The 21,493-nt window shown below is 29.4% G+C and overlaps 1 long non-coding RNA gene across 1 annotated transcript in view; it reads left to right on the top strand.

Moving 5' to 3' along the window:
• The first annotated feature begins 232 nt into the window (after positions 1 to 232).
• Positions 233 to 21,493, top strand: part of LOC107453023 (uncharacterized) — a 230,136-nt gene continuing 208,875 nt past the window's right edge. Inside the window, exons 1-2 of the long non-coding RNA XR_011638261.2 lie at positions 233 to 395; positions 2,261 to 2,315. This is a non-coding gene — a long non-coding RNA (uncharacterized LOC107453023). The remainder of the gene's footprint in view (positions 396 to 2,260; positions 2,316 to 21,493) is intronic.

Here is a 21,493-nt window from a genome sequence, read left to right as displayed (position 1 = left end):
CTGTTAGATTTTTTCTTCCAAAAACAGTGATATGCTTTTTTCGATTAACAGCTATTTGAGACAACGCATTATCAAATTCTGAACTGTTGTTCTTCTTTCTTTTGGCAATAACAATAATTTACCCCTGTTTACTTCATACAGTTGATATTTTCACCTACAATATTAGTTCACATAATATTTTTTGTTGTTATCAGTGACTGTGTTAAAGGTTTTGGACAGAGGCCAACGTTAAAGAGGTGTGTTTCATTTGGCGAAAACTCGTCATCGTAAATCAAGTCTACTGAAAGGTTCGAAAGCACTTGAAAGCAAGTGACGAAACCATAGCGTGATGGGTTATTTTTGGATGTTGTGTATAAATGACAAGAGAAAAGGTGTCCAGCTAACATTAACTTTTTGTAAGGAATTTGTTTCTGATGTAACTCTTTCCTTTCTTTCTAGTAATTTATTCTTTGATCGAGTTCATTTATAACTGGTTCAATGTTTGAATAAGACAATTTCTCAAATTTATTTATTACACGCACGTTTCTCAAAAAGGAAGTTCCTGATTACTGACTTCTAGAAAATTACACCCGCATTTTTTTTTCTGTACCTTAACTGTTATTTATTAGACTTTTTTGAAAACACATTTGATAACGCTATCAAAAATAATTTTTCAAAATCATTAAAGAACCGTTAAAATATCTCTAAATTTTAGATTTATGGATCTCTCTCTCTCTCTTAATTAATTTATTATCTCTTAATTATTGTATTAATTACTGGATTGAAATTAATAGATCTCTCTCTTAATTTATTATTTCTTAATTAATCCATTATCTCTTAATTAATTTCTGTCAACCATTCAATATTATACTCATTCACTGATGAGATGCAATTGTGTCCTCAAAAACGACATCCATTGGTTGAATTTGGAAAATTCATTATATAGAAAATTTCGTTTTACGGGTTTTAGAGATTTTTATTGTTATTTAAGCAAATATTACTACATTTTTGGTCGTTTTAATAAATTCGAAAGTATTTGTGTTTTAACTCTTTTTTAAAATTAAAAATGAACTTTTTTTAAACTTTTAATTACAACTGAAGTTAATAATTTGTATTAATTTATTGAAATCATTAATTTTTATTGTGTAAATAGGTGAAGACAATTCATCAATTTGGGAACAATGTTGATTACTTTGCATTTAAAAAAATATGTTTGCTTGAAAAACTAAACGATTTTGCTGTTTGCGATTATAAAATGGTCATAAAAATGTTCACATTTTAAAAGTGAGCTGAAAATAGAGTTGGACACTTTTTCATTTATTTAGAAACTTATTTTAATGTTTTGATTGTAAAATTTCAGTTTCATTTGGTTTTAGCTATATCACGTTTTAATTTTAGTTTCATATCACTTTAGTTTCATAGGAGTCACTGTCATATTTCTGGACTAGAAAGTTGTTCGTTACACTGTATAATCTCTTTATGCGTAATGTAGGTTATGAAATATAACAATCTTTCTCCCATTTCAAAAAAGTCAGATAGCGTACACTATACGCAAATCTTCAATTCCCTTCTGATGGTCCAACTAATTCCAACCTTAATTAAGAATTTTCTTCAAAAATAGAAAAGATGAAGGTCTGAAAATTTCTAAAACTGATGTAAATCGAAAAGATAAGCTTCTGAGAAATTTGTTACAATGAGACAACTGTTTTGTTATTCGTAGAATATTTTCCCTGGTTATTTACCTTTCCCACTAAACATTTCGTTATAGGGAGAAATTTGCTATTAAGAGACTTCGTTGAATGGAGATTTTTCTGTGTCGCTCAAAAAATTCTTTAGCTCAGACATATTCAATGCTCGATTTTTTCTTTTTAAAAAGAAAAAGAGAATATCCAATTGAACTAAGAATAGATAAAAAAAAAGCACGACTTATTTTTTATTTAGTTTGTATATATATATATATTTTCTTATAAAATATATAAAAATATTTTATTTTCATTTTTTAACTTTATTATTTGCTTTAATGACAAGGCAATGAACTTGCCGGAAATATACTGAAAGTTGATTAGATAAAAAACGTCTTGCATTTAAAATATTACTCATTGTTCATTAAATATATTATTCATTATACTCATTAGCATTTGAAAATAATAATCAGATTCGTTTTCATATTTGTATTAGGTGTTACTTTATCCGAAATTAGTTATTATGAATGTTAAAAAAATATATGCAAACGTAAATAACGTAATAATTTTTTTTCATATGAATTTACATTCTATGCCAGGACTCTATCAGGATCTTTATCATAGAATATCTAGGAGTTAACATGTTATGGAATGGTAAGTAAAAGACTTTTGCTCTCGTGAAATTACATAAAAATAATTATTTTCAGTTTTTTTATTATCCTAAAATAAATTAAGTTGTTGAAAGTATGCTTTGCAAATTTAATGCACGGTTAATGAACTGAAATTAAATTACATGCCCGAATTTTTACTTTAGTTATGAAAAGAAAACTCTTTTTTCGGAAATATTCAGATTTTTAGGGTTTTAAATCAAAGCTGGTTAAATTTTACTAAAAATAAAGGGGTTCCAGTTACGACTTTCTCAACCCTGGGGTGATAGATGGCTCGTGATTTGTAGATCCCTGCTTTATACTATAAAGGAACAGCAAAGAGCTTTGTAAAAGAAAAGCTGAGTTAGAACGATTAATATTTTACAATAAAAAAAAAAACTATAAGTTAACATTATAATATTTCAATCTTATAGCAATAAAATATTGTGCTAATTTAACCTACACTGTAAATACTGTGGTGTAATATGTCTCTCCGAATTTGATGCTGAACACCCCTAAAAAATATGTGAAGGAACACTTTTTTTCAAGTTAATACCAAATTGATCTTTTATATACATTTTATATGGTGTATGAAAGCTCTAAACACCTAATAAGCAAAACGTTCACACCGAGATCACGCGCTTTTACACGGTACGCTAAATAAGTTTGCTTCCAAAAACTCTAATGTTGGCTCGTTTTAGATATTATCTGTAATTGTTTACAATCGATTACAAGTTTGTGAGTGCTTGTGTTTCACCTCAGTGCTGCTTTTCATCTACAGAAACTGATGTTCGCCGTTAAAAAGATGTATATATGTTTTTAGAGGGTTAATTGCTTCTGTTGTTGTTGTTGTTGACGTATGCCTGTTTAGGCAGAGGGGGTGCCCTATGCCCAAGAATTCGACTTCTGCTACACCATACGTCGCACCCGTTTATAGGGCGGACCCATTCATACATGCATTTCATTCATCCACAGATTGTAATTTTGACCTGAATCAGAGAACGATCGATCTCCAATCCAATAACCCCAGAGGTATTGATTTGTTATGGGAACATGGAGGACTTTTGCAACTCGACAGATTTAACGTGCATCAGTCACTTTACACGCGGAGTCTTCGGCGGGCGGGGTTTGAACCCACGAACTCTCGGACATGAGTCCAGCGCCCTACCGACCAGGCTATCCCGGCACAATTGTTTCTGTAAACTGAGCTAAATAACTTTGTATTGTATAATTTTTATCCGCTTCTGCTCTGTTAAGTCTAGTATGAATTTGTCTTAATATTCTCTCTGAGCTACGGGTATGTTTAATTTACAAACTAATTTTATTTTAAAAACTTCTGTGCGCATGCCACACCTGAATTATTGATTATTACTTTACATTGTCTCGTAAAAATAATTTTTCTGATTTTTATGTGTATCATATCTTACTATAATAATAAAGTTTGGTATTACTGACAAACAATATGGTGGCGGCCACATTACACCAAGTAGAATAAAAGAATATTTTAAGTGGTTCACTGCACCAGGAACTATATCCTAGGTTTTGGTGTGGTGAAAACTTAATGGAATACTATTTAGGTGTAAAGTAATGTTCCATTAAGAAATTTTGGTGTTCAGTTTCTAAACAATTTTACGATTTAAACTTAAAATACTGCGTGAGTTTAATCTAATATACAATTTAAACTGAAAATGCTATATTAATAAAACCAATTTAGAATTTGAACTGAACTATTAAGACGGTTATTATTGCTAAACATCATAAGACGGCTAAGAAACACAAAAAAAAAGAGGTTCTTTGAAATGTAATGCCTGAGAATAAGTGTTTTATGTCATATGATTTGTGACTCATTTTTCTAGAAAGGTATTCAATAATTTTTGCTTGTTTTTCTGACAGATGCAACACATTTTCTCGATTTGCCTGGCACAAATCCTATTTTTAATTTCCTTTCATAACATCCTTTTAGGTCGTCGACCAATAACAATTGCAATATTCATTATAAAACAATACTATTAGTAATAATTGTAATAAAAAATAACAAATGTTAAACAAAGTTAAATTAAGAATTTTCTATTTATTATAATTAAATTTTTTTTTGCTTTTGCACGCAGGAAAATAAAATTTTACCCTATTATTTTATTTTAGGAGTTAAGATTTTATTTTAAAAAAAAATTTATTACTCATTTTTTAAAAAAAAAATTATGTACTAAATACTTTATACTGTTCTTAGGACATTTTATAGGTTTTCTCAGCGTTTAAGTTTGAATGTAAATTTTCTGACTAATTGTAACATTAAATACATTTGTGACCTAAAGGAAATAAGGAAATATCATAGCTTAGTTTGGTTTCTTGTGTATGACACACCAACTTATGAAAATTTTTTATACCATATTACATATTTATACAAAATATTTTGGATGGAATCATTAATGGTCTTTAATAATTACGATTAAATTCTTATATGTCTATTATTTAGAAGCTGCGGGTTAGTTTCCAAGGAAGACGGGTAGATTTTTGGACAAGCCGTCCTCGGGGGCGGTTAAAATTTCTGAATCTTTTCGAGCCCTGGTACAGTTTAAACATTTTTTGCCTTAACGGTTTTGAAACCGTTTACAACTAGTATTTTTATAAAACCTTGAATCACAAAATCATACTGTTTTGCAACCATTTACGACTAGTATGGTTTCAAAACCGGAAAAATGAAATTTAACTGGGAATTAAAGCTACGCTTTTCTTTAAGTAATGGGCAATGGAATATTCAGGGAGCAATTGGGGTATTCAGGGAGCAATTTTCATGTGTTAAAGGGAATGGGGGAAATATCATGGAGTCAACGCTGGGACTGGAACCCAGTTCTGTCGGTCATGAGACGGACAGATTAGAAGTCTCGGCTATAAAATGAATGCTGTTATAAAAAACTAAGTGGCCTTATTAGGTGGGCTTAGTTGGCACGATAAAATTCTGGTTGTCTGGTTGTTTTAACTGTATTAAGTGAAAGTTAACCGTATCAAGTTAACCGTATCAATTGATAAGCGGGTTTTCTCACAGTTAACAGTTTGATTGCCATCTTATTTATGGCTATTTGGCTGTTTCGTTTGAATGTGGAAAAATAACAATAAAAAAATTCATTTAACGATTTTTTCTGAGAAATTTCTAACAGTGTAGTAAAACCACTGGGAAATGGTAATTCATCGAAATGAAACAAACTGAATACCCTTTTTTTTAATGCAGCATAAACATAGAGTACATTATGAGCCCGTGTAAAACTTATTCTTGCAATATAATATTTCTACTTTGATAAGGAATTGAAAAGTTGCAAAATTATCTAAAAGTACTTGATGTTAAAACCACGGCATACAACAAAACTGGATTGAACGTAAATGAAGGCAAGATAGACAGCGGAAATGAGTGAAGTCATAATGCATTTCTTAGAAGTGAAGAAAAAAATTAACAAGTAGCAATTATAAGAAAGCTTTTGGCAATTATACTCAGTCCGAAACAAACATATTCTCTTACAGACGTAAGCGAATTAATTGTGTACATAAATTATAGTAAATTATTCAAATCCATCAGAGATAATGAATATGTACACTGTATTAAAAAAAAGATAGAATTAATTTACTTTTGAGGGTCCAACTTGTATTTGGCATGTCTACAGAGTACTTTTCAACTCCATGTAATTAACAGAATTTTTAATACAGCACATGATTTTTTTCCTTGTATATAAAGGCTTCATATGTTTGTTTCTGATATTTTAGATAAAAAAAAGTGTAATTTAAGTTTGTAATAAAAAATTAGTATATAATTTTTTTAAGAAAACATATGTTTTTTTTGTTTGGTGCACAACACTGTATCAACACATTCGGTATAAGAAATATTTAAATCTCAACTGATATAAAAATATAGATTCCAAGATTTAAACATGAATTTGACTACAATTTTAAATTTTAGTGGTTTGTTTTAAATAATAATTGTATTTTTTTAAAAATTAATTTCTTCTGAAAAAAATTAATTTTATTTTAGATAAAACTTTGAGTTTAATTCCTAGAATGAATATTTTCATATTAGTAAGATGTTGAATTTTGATTATGATACCAAATAAATTGAAATAATACTAAGCACAACCACGATTGTTTATAAATTAGTTTTAATTATTACATTTTATAAACAGTCTATTTCAATCATAAAATCAAACTTCACTTGATACAATGACATGAAGAAAATAAATGTCTACAAGTGCGCTTATTGCTTCATAAATTACTTTGCTTTCTTAATTGTAATGCCCCTTACGCGCGTGTTGCAATAATTTTTTAGATAAATATAAATAGGTTTATTTATTTTTGTAAAAGACATTTACACCGGCGCTATTGGATTTCATTGCCTTTAAAACATGTTTTAAATTCTCAAATGTTATAGTTAATCCACTTTTAACTGATCACCACCGCTGTTATTTGGCAAAATTTTACTGTAATTTTAGTTTTTTGAGAAAATATTTAATGTAATAATTTAGCTTTTATCTCCGTATACCCCCCTGGGGTGGGTCGGAGTTCAACCTATCTTATTTTTGTAAAAACAAAATTAATAAACACGTTTACAGGATTAGTTTGAGAGAAAGGACAAACATGTAATTAATATTAATTATAAAATTCATTTTATATGAGATTTGAAAGTAAAGACTTTCTTTTTTACGAGACTGCTGTAATTAGGTTTTAGATTTAATTTGAAATAAAAACAGAAAATTTGAAAGGAATGATGAAATTGTATGAGATGAAAACTGTATAAGAAGAGCTTTTAAAGTGTGGTTTGAATTATTTTTTGGTTCAGTTTAAATTATTTTTCTAAATAGAAAAAAGAGACATTTAATGAGTTTCTAAAAATTTTTTCATTAACTGATCACGCACTTTGTTATGAAAAGTTGTTCGTACGCTCTTTAACGTAATTATAAACTTCTCACTGATTACAGAGGTTCTGTTGCCCTTTACTTTAATGAACAAAATATATGAACTGAACTGATAATGAGTTTAAAAGTGTGATGACTATGATTAATGAACAATACATCCATCAAGTTTCTGTGCGATTTTTAGGTTAAAAAACTATAAATTTTAAATTGTTCTTATTTTCCAAATTTATTTCAGTGATAATTTTAAAATTTAGTCATTTGTTTAAGTGTAATCTAAATCATTTTTGCCGAATTGGGGTGCTCTCCTTAATAATAGTCTAGATTTTTAAGTTATTTAATGAAGAATAATGTTCAGTAGAGGAATATTTATTTTAAATTTACCGTAGGAAAAAAAATTATGAACCGAAAAATTAAATATTTTTCTAAACTTTAGAATTAGATGCACATTTTGATGTCTGTACAGCATCTCGTCAATATTTTCTCAATTTTAATATAACTATAGATTCTTTTAGTCACTGTATAGATGTAAAAATGCAGGGTGGATCAAAAATATAAGGGCTGGTAGAGGGAACCATGCAGAGCATATTTTATAAAAGAATGTTTATGCGAAAATTCCGCATTAAATCGAAAGAGAGTGCTGTTGCTTACTAATGTTATTTGCTTGCTATGTTAGTGTTGCTTACTAATGTTATTTGCTTGCTATGTTAGTGTTGCTTACTAATGTTATTTGCTTGCTATGTTAGTGTTGCTTACTAATGTTATTTGCTTGCTATGCTAGTGTTGTTTACTAATGTTACTTGCTTGCTATGTTAGTGTTGCTTACTAATATTATTTGCTTGCTATGTTAGTGTTGCTTACTAATGCTATTTGCTTGCTATGTTAGTGTTGCTTACTAATGTTATTTGCTTGCCATGTTAGTGTTGCTTACTAATGTTATTTGCTTGTTATGTTAGTGTTGCTTACTAATGTTATTTGCTTGCTATGTTAGTATTGCTTACTAATGTTATTTGCTTGCTATGTTAGTGTTGCTTACTAATGTTATTTGTTTGCTATGTTAGTGTTGCTTACTAATGTTATTTGCTTCCTATGTTAGTTTTGCCTACTAATGTTATTTGCTTGCTATGTTAGTGTTGCTTACTAATGCTATTTGCTTGCTATGTTAGTGTTACTTTCTTACGAGAATCTATTGTGGGCTGTAATTGATTGCGAACTGTTTGATTGTTAGCTATTATAAACTGTTCATAAATCATTGTTTTCTTATGTCTAATTTTAAGTTTACAATAGCTGCTCGAAAGAGCGATGACCCATAGGGATACAAGATTCACAGCGGCACATAAATTGTCATACATTGTTAAGCAACAACGCTTCCTATTGGCTTAGTACGGCATTTCCACACGCACATTTTCCTGTGTGAAATATACTTATTTTGGTAAGCTCTACCTGATTTTACATTTTTGGATATATTATTGAAGCACCTTGGATAGCTCAAAGTATTTTCATCTATAAAGTTTGATTTCAATTTATTAAAATATTGATACAATCATCAACATCACCAGTCTTTTTCCAACGGCTACCACTATAAAACTTACTAATTGTTATTAAGATATCTTATACTTCCAATCAAGATTCTTTCGCTGTTAGTTGGAAAACCAAAAAATCTATTTTAATTCCTTACTTTTTTTCTGATTCTGTTATGCTTGTTCGACTTGTAAATTTTGTATTGCTATAGCAAAATAATGCTATTTTACTAATTACAAGTCTTATAAAGAAGTTCTATTCTAATATTCTCAAGGTATTTTTCCATTTGCAGAATATTTTAAACTCAAAACATGGATTACATGCAAACAAGTAGTATAAAAGCCGATACTTCCGCAAATAAAATTCTCACAAAACCATGGAATCCTGCTGTTATAACCTTGATTCCATGAAAATAAAAGTAAATGCATCTACCCATTGAGTTATATGCAAAAAAGTTTCAAATTGTCAAGGCTACGATTTTTAACTTAAATTTCCTGTTTACGATTTCTGGCTACATAATTTATAAAGCAGAAAAATAAATTTCTTGAAGTGTGAAAAATTATATCCGACAATTTATTGAATAAAATTGTCAGCTAAATATCTAGAAATATTTTTCTTAAAAAAATAAAGATAAATAAATTAATAAATAAAAAAACACTACCCCTCATTAATTTCAGTATATCCACTGGTGAACCAGGTTCGCATCCCTGGTCGATACGAATTCCGCACCCGACCACAGTGCTGACGTAAAATATCCTTAGTGGCAGACGGGTCATGGGTTAAAGTCCCCTTGCCAATAGGTTAACCGTGGTAGGTTTTCGTGGTTTCTCTCTCCTTTTAACGCAGATGCGGGATAGTTCCATCAAAAATGTCCTCCACAAAGGCGAGTTTCATCCAATATTTGATCAAGGAGTTCCATCGTCTTCTGGATTGGGTTCAAAATTGCAAAGCTACGGAGCTGAACATTAGTAGTTATAACATTAGAACATGAACATTAGAACTTTGCGACTCGATAGATTTAACGTGCATCAGTCACCATTTACGGTCTCCGATTTAGTAAAATTGGTCGCAATTTATATACAGTTATAATTTAGCAAATAGTAAATAACTGTTATGTTACTTTCTATTTCAACACATTCCGTCAACTAAAAATTGGTTTTGGCTCCAAGAAATTATTCCTTTTTGTAGAAGACTGATCATGTACATTAAGCATGATATGATTCAATGATGAAAACTTTGCCCTAACATTTTAACTTTCAGTCAGTGAGTTTAAAAAATACGTTTTCCTTTTTAAAGATCAATATTTGATAGAGAATAGAACAGATATTGCAAGTGAATTTTGCATTGAAGAGTCGCATTTACATTATTTTGATTATTTTCTAAGTCTTCTAATCAGTTTTAATCATTCCTCTAATCAGTTTTAGTGTTTAGTTTTTTTTTCCGATTCATTCATTACAGAAAATTTAATAATAAAGTACAGAATAATTTCGAAATCAGTTATCCATCCAACACCCAATAATAAATTTACAATTCCAATAAAGTTAAACGAAAACTCTTTTTTTTAACACATACAGTATTTAAGTTAAGAGCAGAGGATTAAGTTTTGGTAACAGATGCTGAGGATTACAATTTAGTTCAATGACCAGTACCACTTTTAAAAATATAATTTATTTTCTACATATATTTTCATTATCCTACATTTTTCGAGCTACCCTTAAATTTGCTTTTAAATTATAGCAAAATAAAATAAGTTTATAAAATATTCTTTCGTAAGATGATTAAAATTAAGTAAAAAAAACTAAGCTCTACTTGACCATATAAACTATCTTTTTAAAATTTTCAACAAATTACAAGTCAGGTATTAAAAGGAAAAAAAAAAAAAAAAAAAAAAAGACACGACAGGTACCATTCAGACGTTGAGGCGCCATCACGTTCAAAACGTCTTCACGGGAGAGCGACTACTAACATTCTATCAAAGCGTTTTATTTTTTTTTTTTCTTCGTTTATTGCAGGGCCTCCATTTGGGGGGTTTTAATACATCTGTATTCATCAGAATTCAAATAGAGGTTATAGGAAGCCGCATAGTAATCAGTTAAAAACTAGTCAGTGAATGAGGGGCCTACGATTTTATAACCGGTTCTCGTTGATTCTATAATAAATACTTAGATGTATATATTTTTTTCTTTTTATTTTCGAATAGTTGATTTTTCCCTTCGTAATAAAATTTTTTGCTCTATCCACGGAAATACACTCCCAAAGAAGTATTTTCAAGGTTATTTTAAATAATTATAAGAAATGCAAGCTGCAAAGATTGCTAAGAGTAAATATTGTTCACTGCCTGAGGCAGCGGTTCCCATTTTTCTCAGTTACGGAACCTTAAATGATTGAACATCGTTTGGCGGAACACTAACTATTAAAAGAAGTAAATTAGTAGGTGTGAATACGCTAACCAAAATATAAAAAAAAAATTCAAATTGATGTAGGAACATTTCATGTGAAGAATAAAATTTTTTCATGGTTTTATTAATATCCGTCTTTAAATTAGGTTTGGAGTTAGGCAATTGAATTCGAAAGTCAGCATCAACTTTTAGTTGATTAGTCCGCGTATGCGCAAACCAAATTGAATAAAATAACTGAATTATGATTTTTGTAAAAGAACTCTTATAAAATGTGAAAGTTATTGGAGAAAAATAATTAGTAATTCTGGAATTTGGTTATTTTATTTTGAACTTTAAAGTTCGATGTGAAATGCTGATGCAATCATTTGCAAATGTAAATCCTTTTAGTAATTTATTCAGTATATTGTTATTGTACAAAAATATAAATATATACTTTAAAATTTTCTATTTATTTTTATTGGGAATTTATTTAAACGATTGCATTAACCAAATCAATAAACAAATAATCAATCTTTGATTGAATACAAGCCAATTACAGTTTCAAAAATCATTTCTCTAAAATAAAGGTCCTAACTCACGGAACTCAAGTGATTTTTTCACGGAACACCTTTTGAGAATCGCTGTCCTAAAGCAAGATTTTTTTAATAAAGTTCTAAAAATGAATAGATTGTATGATAAAAATCAAAGACACATGTGTTAGGTGATCATTGTGAGAGATTTTTAGAAATTTATATTATTTTTAAAAAATGTTATTATTATTTTTCTTAAACTCATCTTTCATATTTTCTTCCTTTCTTTTGCTTAAAAACACATTATCTTTCAAAACAGTTGTGTTTCTGAAATCGAAAATAAAACTTTTAAAAGTCAGTTTTGAGTTTTCATTAGACATAAGCATAATAATGAACAGGGCTCGAAAAAACTCAGAAATTTTACCCGTCCCTGAGGACGGCTTGTCCAACAATGCACCCGTCCTCCGTTCAAACTAACCCGTCGCTTTTAAATAAATAAAAATATAATTTTCTCCTATTTATTACAAACATTTATATAAATTGCACAATGAATTAGTCGTTACTAGGATTACATTATACAGTAATAAAAGAAATACTAGGTTACTAATAGTAACCTAGTATTTCTTTTATGAAATAATTTAAATGACAAGGGTCAAGTTATCTGGAATGTCAAGTTATCCGAGGGTACTGCGTTTTTTAAATGAATCAAATATGACGTTATCAGTTCCACAATCAAGCCAATAATTTACAGAGGTTTCTGAACAGAAATCTGAAAGGGGTTTTCCATTTAGGTAGATGTTCAAAATTGCTTTTAAAGCTTTTTGTTTAAAACCAGTACGTATTGTGTTTTTTTTGTAAGTTTATTGCTGCAAAGCCCCTTTCAACCGCTGCAGTACTCCCAGACAGAGAAAATATCAATATATGCGCAGTATGTTGCTGTATTGTGGGTCATTTTGCTGCCTTGTAACTTACAAGACTCTTGTAAGATAACAAAAATTGAAAATGTAGCACGAACATTAACGGGAAAATGGCCGCCGGCGCGGACGTCGGATTCGAGAAATTCGTTGTCCGCGGGGAATTTTTGACCGTCGAGGACGGGCGGACTGGCTGTTTTTCGAGCCCTGATAATGAATCAACATGGCAACATCATATAATATATTACATCAACATGATTACCATACAAATGAATATTTTGTTTTGATTTTAAGCATATAATCAAGTCTTATGGAAGTTAAAAAGAGTAAGAACTCCAATTGCCTAAAGAGGAGAAACAGTTGCTTCCATTAGAATGTAAGTTAATATATTTGAATATATATTATTATATTTGAATTATTTTTATTCAAGAATGCTTCACTCTTTTTTATATTTCTTTTATACGTATGCATGCCGGAAAGGTTCTGGGTTCAAATCCCGGACAAGGCATGGTTGTTCTTTCATTCTCTGTACTATCTGTCCCCTTACTGTGGGAGCAACGTTGGCCCTCCTAATATGGTGCCCCTGAAAGAGTGGCCAACAAATCTGCCCTATAAGTGCCTGAATATATTTATATTTTATTTTCTATATTTTGCTTGATATATTTGTTTGTTTTTTCGTATATATTTTTTACTTAATGTGTTCTAATTTCGTTTCAATTTTTTTGAGTGCTTCTCACACTATTGTATTGATATATTTTGCTTTGCATATATTAATACAATATTAGAAAGCACTCCTTTTTGCGGATATAATCGTGTGGGCTGATGAAGAGATTATATCTTTTCTTTGTTTTGTTTTCCGGAATTTTAATTTTTTTTTTCATTAGATATCAAATATTATATTTTTGTGAATACTTTTGAAAAATTATCTTTAATAATTTTCTTCTCTTGTCATTATTTTTTACTATTTTCCATTTTTTCTCAATAATTTGCTTATTTTATGAGTTCCATATACTTGCAGCTTGTGCGCAGTTAATAAAACTTATTAATTTTCTTCGTTTTTCTCTTTGTTTTTATTGTGCTATATATATATACACTAGTTACTTTCTGCAACAAAGGTATTATTTTTAGGATTTTTCTTGTTTCGAAATTTCATCATAAAAAAGAAAGAGAGAATGAAAAAAAAATAACTTCTGTTATTTATCTGATGAAACAGTTAGACATTTTATAAATTTCACTCCTATTAACTACCATTTCAATTAACCAACAATTCCTAGCAACTATGCCCTTAGGCTTATATACGTGCTTGGAATAAGGTTATATACTCTAATTTTCAATCTAATTTTACACAAAGAGAAAATAAGAAATTATAACAAAGCATCTTCAAATTTTGAACAATTTTGAATTTGTAACAGCGTTATTTTGCATTATTGAAATATTTATTCAATTAAAACTTTACGCTATATAGTTTTTCAAACATTCTTTTGCATTAGAAACTATTTAATATTAAAACATGAAATGAAAAAGAATTATTTTAAAATATGTTTTTGGAATAAGAAAGGTATACAAATTTTACGTTAAAATCTTTTCGTTGAAGTTTCTGTTTATCGACTTATCTTACCTAACAGTTTAATGAAATACCTATTCAATAAAGAAAAATAACACATTTCCTAGCAACTATACCCTTAAGCCTACATACGTGCTTAGAATAAGGTTATATACTCTAATTTTCAATCTTATTTTACTCAAAGACAAAATAAAGAATCTTTACAAAGAATTAACGTTTAGGTACTGTCTGCAAAAAAAAAAAAAAATAAGAGGAAAAAATAATGTTCAACTTCAAGGAATTTTAACGTAATGATCGCATTTAAACGTACTATCGTGTAATCTTAATGATATAAGGAGCACACTTTAAATATGCTAATTAATTCGTGCAGACGATATTTTAAATTACGAAGCCAGACACAAAAACGTACTTCTTCCGAATAAAGACTTTTTTGAAGATAGATTTAAATTGTAAGATGCGAGCGCAAAGCAAATCAAAACATTTGTGCACATAATTATATGTGTACAAAGAATACTAAAATTTACTAGAAATAATAATAATTTATAAATATTTATAATTATTTATTATTCTTTGCTACTTAATTTAATATTATTGGGAAAGTTTGCAGTATATATCACACAAATTTTTACAATATTTTAAACCACGTAATTCCAACGAAATCGGTTAAAAAAATCAGTTTATTACACTGCAAAAAATTCCTGTAAAAAGTACCGGCATTAATAGTGCCCGTACTTTTTACCGTACATTCCATTTCAAAGGGAACAAAAGAATCTGACATACCTTACCTTTTACTGTAATAAATACCGTAAAATCTTTGAATCACTCTAATTAAATGAATATCACTGTTTAATTTACGGTATAATATTTTACGGTAAAAAAGGATTTTACGGATAATGCACCCAAAGTACCGTTATTTTATACCGAAATTTGATTCAAAAATTAGGAGTTTTAAATGAGGAGGAGTTTTTAAATGGAAAATTCTTAGTCATGGCAATGAATTTTTGAAATTGTTTTAACTAGTGTATAATCTTTGATTTAAACAAGCATATATTTTAAAAAGAACCTTTTAGTGGAGTTTTAAAAATAAGTTTTCTGCAACAGATCCCGTAATTTATTGCTTTCTTTTTCTACAGGTACGTAATATGCAATTTTAAACCTAAATTATATTTCGTAACCGAATTTTTATACCCTTGTCTAATTCATTTATCTCGCATTTCCTTTCATGTAAGCATGTCAATGAACTACTAAAGCAATGCCGTTCAGGTAGATTTGTATTTGTAGAGAGATTTTCCGCATAATCAATTGGACACACTAAAAAAAGGCAATCCTTTCCAGGTATTGTGAGTAAAATATTATTTATTACTCTAGAAAAAAATTCTACTTTTCGTGTTTTTGTCCATTTCCAGCTTTGAACTTTGACCTTCTCAAAAGTTATAGCTACAAACATACAAGTCCGTGTGTTAATCTTGAAGTTCATTTCTAAGTTATTAGTGTTTCCGCGAGTTGGCTGCGTGGAAAGATGTTGGTCGTTTTGCGTATTTTTCAAACTAGTGACACGTATATTATAAATAAACGAGTGTTTCTCAGAAATATAAAAATCAATGCCACTGAAAATATTGTTTAAAAACTTATCTTACGAACTTTAAGAACATATTTAACAAGAGACATTCAAAAATATAAAACTTTTGGGACATGACCCTTTTCCTCTGTTTATTCTGTTATTCTTGGGAAGTCCTTAAAGTGGAAGGTAAACAAATTCTTAAAATGAGTGCACTTGGAATTATGAGTTTGCCCGAGTTTAATACAATTCAATGTGATATAAGAGGGTTAAACAAATCGTATATTTTTATTTGACCACGTAAATCACTTTAAACTATTCGGAACACTTCATGCCCAGAAAATAGTAAGAAAAATTGTTTTTGTATACAATAATAAAATTCAGTTATTTATTGTTATAGTTATGCTTATGTTTGCCTTTGGAATAAGTTAACGTGGTCTGCCATTGTTCTAATGGCGTTGGACTGGTGTTGTTTAAGCTTATAATGACAAAATATTTAATAAAATTAAAAGAATGTCAAATTTAAGAAAACGTTTTTTGCTTAAAAAATAGTGGATAATACATAAAGCAAGTTTTAAAATTCTCTGATTGTATTTCTTTTGTATAAGATACTTGAATGAGCATTGAATCTCATTTTAGCTGGATTAGATATATGTTGAATATAGGTAGGTGAAACAGATGTACATTGAATTTGAAAGGATAAAAATAATAAAAACACTAATTGTTTGACTAAAATAATTCAGAAGTGAAAGAGGGACAAAAATTTCTAGTTTTTAAAAAAGATTTTTTTCAGATTTATATTTGCTGAAAAATTTCACTAAAACATGTAAATTCTGGAATTAAAAATCTAATTTCTATCCAAAAAATATTAGAGACCTACCTTGCTCTCAGGACATACCAGGATTGATTAAAATATCTGAATGCAGGAAAATTTTATCAGACTGGATTAAAATGTCCGAATGCAGGAAAAACATACCTGACTGGATTAAAATGTCCGAATGCAGGAAAAACATACCTGACTGGATTAAAATGTCCGAATACAGGAAAAACATATCAGACTTCATTAAAATACCAGAATGCAAGGAAAACAAACTTGGTTAGATTAACGGAATGCAATTTTCATTTATTAAAAAAAAAGAACTTCCATAGTTAGTTATTTCTAAAAATAAACTGTACTTATAAACTAATAGTTTTAAATAAAACTATCAATTATTTATTGTCTGAAAACCTTATTAAAACGAATTCTTAAAAATCAAGCTTTCGAATTTTATATAATTTGAATAATGGAATAATTAGACTAAATTTACACATTCTGTTAATTGTTAATTAAATTTTGTTTTTTCCTACATAAATGTGTGTAATTTTTCCACATTTGGAAGGCGCGTATTACCCAATATATGTAATCCCTGAATTCGTATCATGCATTTACTTATGACGTATTTGGGGTATGAGTATATATATTTCAAATTTCTAAGTATCTGATAGCAATAGTTTTATCGATAAAAATAAGCAAAACTAATGCATTAATTGCACTGTTAATAAAATTGATATAAATATAAATGGGTTTTAAACATCCTTGTTATTGGTGAAACAGTTTAAAAAGTATCATTTCTACAATCAAGAAAAATGCGTGATTAAGATTAATATAACATTGAAACTGAAAAATATATCAGAAAGAAATATTGTGCTTTAAATATAACATCGAATGAAGTACTTGTCAAAGTACAATAAATATTTTGCACTTTTTGCATTCCTTTTAAAGAATTAGGTCAAAGTCAACCTCTTCTTGATACTATGTTTACAGTCTCATTTTAAATCTTACCTAAGAAATTAAAAGTTAATAAACGGGCCATTATTACATAATACGTCAACAGCATGAACAAATATTTTTATGCAAGAACATTTTATAGCATTTTTTTTTATTTCAATTGAAATGATTTAGTTACAGCTATAAAGGTAGAAATACACAGGAACTTCGTTGTTTCGTATTTGTTTCCAAGGTTGCTGTATGCAAATGAAGAACTATAATCGTTCTGTTGTGTTAAATTTAAAGTCCGATACTTTTGTAAATAGCGTAGTGTGAATTATGCTAATCCAGCTCTTATAACTTTATACCACCATTTAAGTTTTAAGCACAATATTATATTTGCAATATTTACACAGGGACGTACATAAATTAAGCGGTAAAACTAGTGGGACATACGTTCGCCAAGAGAGAAGCACTGTCCCTCCAACTGGGGAATAATTTCAGAATTTCCATAAAAAAAATATTATTTTTTTTTAATGCAATTATTGGTAACACCAGATTATTTGCTCTCGCGGGGTGAGTTCCCTTCCGTGGAATTTCCTGAGTAAACTAATGGGGACATCATTAAAAATAATCACTCATGGTAAACCATGACGTTTTACCATACCGTATTTCAAATGATTTAATTACAGATAGGAAGATAAAAATAGGTATAAATTTTGTGGTTTCGTATTTGTTTCCAATGTTGCTCCTTACTTTATATCAACATTTATGTTTTAATCATAATATTATATTTGCTCTAATTACGCAGGGGTGTACATGAACTCAGCGGTAAATCTAATGGGACTTACTCAGCATGAAGCAAGACCCCTCAATTTTTTTCCTAAGAATTTTAACACATACAGTATCACACATACAGTACACATATCCAATTCTTTTTCCTGAGAATTTACAGTAATGTCTAAAGTCAGATTTTATGCTCTCGTGGGGAAATATCCCTCTATAGAATTTTCTGAGTGAACTAATGAGGACCTATCTGATTTTCATTAGAAAGAATCATGGTAAACCATGAGGATTTACCGTACCGTATCGGATCCTTATCATGCCAACGGCAATCACCAAAGCACCTCTACCTAGCTCTTGCACAATTTTAAAAGATGTCCGGGGCAAAGTATGGTTTTCACTTCCAGTTAACCTCCACTTCTGCGACTTTTGCTTTCTTTTCTTTTTCGTTCCAGTTGTCGCCGAAATTTGGCGATCATTTTAGGATTCAATCCTCCCCCCCCCTCCTTTTTGGTAATGTTTTTCCATAACATATCCAATTAAAATTGTGTTTAAAAGTACACATAACACCCAATGAAAGTATTGGAAAATATTCCAATAGTGATTAAGTCGAGTTTTTAAAGTGGTATATGCACTGTGCCGTAGGAGTTTTTACGAAAAGTATATTATCCTATAATCCCTACCGTTGGATACAAAATTTGAATTTCTTCTAAAATTTAAATTGGGAGTGAAAGAGTTAAAGATATAAAATCTGATCTTTACTTGATCCATTTATACTTAAAAAAAATTATGTATTATTAATACATGAAGAATTTTGAAAAAAATTGCGAAGTTGTTTCATTTTTACTAAAACGTAATAGTATTTCAATGTGTTTTAAAGCAAAGAAAAATGTTTTGAAGTAAATTAAAGTGTTGGAGTTTTTGTAAAATACATTTTCGTTATAATTTTTAAATACATAATTTTAAACTTAAAACTTTACTCATTTTCTTAAAAAAAAGAAAAAAGAACGATTCATCAGATTTGAAAACTAAACCGTATAAAAACAGATTTCAATATTTAATATATTTTTTTAGAAAGTATATTTTTTAAAAAGTATATATTTTTAAAAGTTTAATAATATTTTTTTAAAAGTAATTTGACAATGAGAGGAAAAATTAGTTGCAAGCAGCTACGTTATTTAATAGACAGAGAAATTAATAAAAGAATGTATGCAGATAGCTTGAATGCATTATATTGAGAGAATAGAACTATATATTTTTTAAAGCAGCAGTTTTTTTGTGTTTTTCTTTCAAAGAAATGTAAATATATGTTTTGTTTTCTTATTTTCAAAGTTTTCTGGTTATAACACCCACCGCCAGATTCCATTTTCTACGGTTAATTATAAACTTATCTAGTTAAAGTGAAAACTTCAACTTCATAATTTAACAATGAAAAACTTTTAATAAATTACGCGAAATTGAAAGTGTTGAGTTACATACATTTTTTTTTACTCAAAAGTTATAAATACTCTTATTAAGCAAGATAAATACACCGAAGAGCCATTACATTATGACCACCCTCCATCTATAACAATGGGCTCGCCCAGGTTTTCATGGTTTCTCGCCCAGGAACAATGCTTTCATGGGGCACATTAGGACCCATAATCCTCATAGAACAATCCCTGGCATCTGTAAGCTACTTGAACATAGGTGCAGACCAGGTTCATCCATTCATGGCAACAGTTTTTCCTGCGGGAGATAGTGTTTACCAACAGGATAATGCACCATGTCATAAGGGTCGAATCGTCGAGGAATATTCCAGTGACTTTCAAGTCATGTCTTGGCCCCCAAATTCACCTGACATTAATCCAATACAGCATTTGTGATGTGTGATAATGCACTACTTGGAAAACCAAATTCGTGCTGCCACGCTACCCCCCTCGCAATATGAGGGAATTGCAGGACCAGTTGGTGAGCTCTTGGTACCAGATACCTCAGACTACCTATCAGCACCTTGTGGAATCAATGCCACGGCGGGTGCTAGCAGTTTTGAGGGCTAAAGGTGGTCCTACATGTTATTAGCAGGGTGGTCATAAAGTAATGGCTCTTCGGTGTATATACCATTATGAATTCCGCATGAGAAAATTAAGTGTTAACATTAGAGGAACGCTAACTTTGTCCACATTAATGACTATTCTATAAAGAAACATATTAAGTTGGTCAAATTCCACTTCAAAATTTTGATATGTCATGAAAAATACGTGTATAAGGCATAGGATATTCTGTGTACCATGTATTTTAAAAACTCCCGTTTTGAAGAAAAAAAATTTAATTAATGTTTCGTTTTACTTTATGACTTTTCTAGTTCTAACACTTACCGATGGATTCCATTTCGGTAACTTTTAAAATTATCTTGTTACAGCATTTAACAAAAACTAGATAACCTAATCATGAAAAAATTCTATGCAAAACTCGAAATATAAAGATATCCAGTTACAAGATATGAATAACTGCAATATTATACGACAATTTCTACAGCAAAAATATTTGTTTTAATTCTTTAAATGCTTTTATTTATATTTTTACTCAAAAGTTACAAATAATCAGACTAAGTGAAATAGAAATACACCATTAAGAATTCTGCAGGAGAAAATCAAATTATATTTTTGAAGGTAAGATAACTTGGCCCACATTAATGACAGTTTTCATAAATATTCTATACTAAACTCGAAATCAAAAGTATTGTGTGTTATCTAGTAAGGGCTCCATATCCCATATCTGGCAAATGGATAACTGAAATATTATGCGACAATTTCTGAGAAAAAAAAACATATTTGTTTAGTTACTTTAAAGGCCATTTATAGCTTGAAAGTTATAAATACTCATTCAAAGCGAAGTAAAAATATACCATTAAGAATTCTGCACAAGAAAATCAAATGTTTTTATTGAAGGTAAGATAACTTTGCCCACATTAATGACAGTTTTCATCGAGAAACGCATTAAGTTGTCCTAATTCCATTTTAAAAACTTGATATTTCGTGAAAAGTGCGTCTATAAGACAAAGGACATGTGATATTAAAAGATGAAATAGTGTTCGTCTGATGTTTGACCTTGCAGATTCAAAATTGTCCATTTAATATTCTTTAAACGGAGGTACTGAACTTTCATGAACTGATTGCAAAGAGGCTCTTTTTGGGAAAAATTGATTATAAATGTGAAAAATCGCATCGAAATTATTCTCACTTTTTTTTAATTTTTGCCGTAACCGTTAAAAAATTTGCGGCATTTCCTGCGATAAGTTGAAAGTGTTTTATGAAAT

This window comes from Parasteatoda tepidariorum, chromosome 11, assembly GCF_982258835.1.
Source record: "Parasteatoda tepidariorum strain Cologne lab strain chromosome 11, Ptep-v5.0, whole genome shotgun sequence".
In the NCBI taxonomy this organism is placed as follows: Eukaryota; Metazoa; Arthropoda; class Arachnida; order Araneae; family Theridiidae; genus Parasteatoda; species Parasteatoda tepidariorum.
The sequence above is the reverse complement of the archived record's forward strand: the minus strand, read 5'-3'. Positions and strand labels throughout refer to the sequence as shown.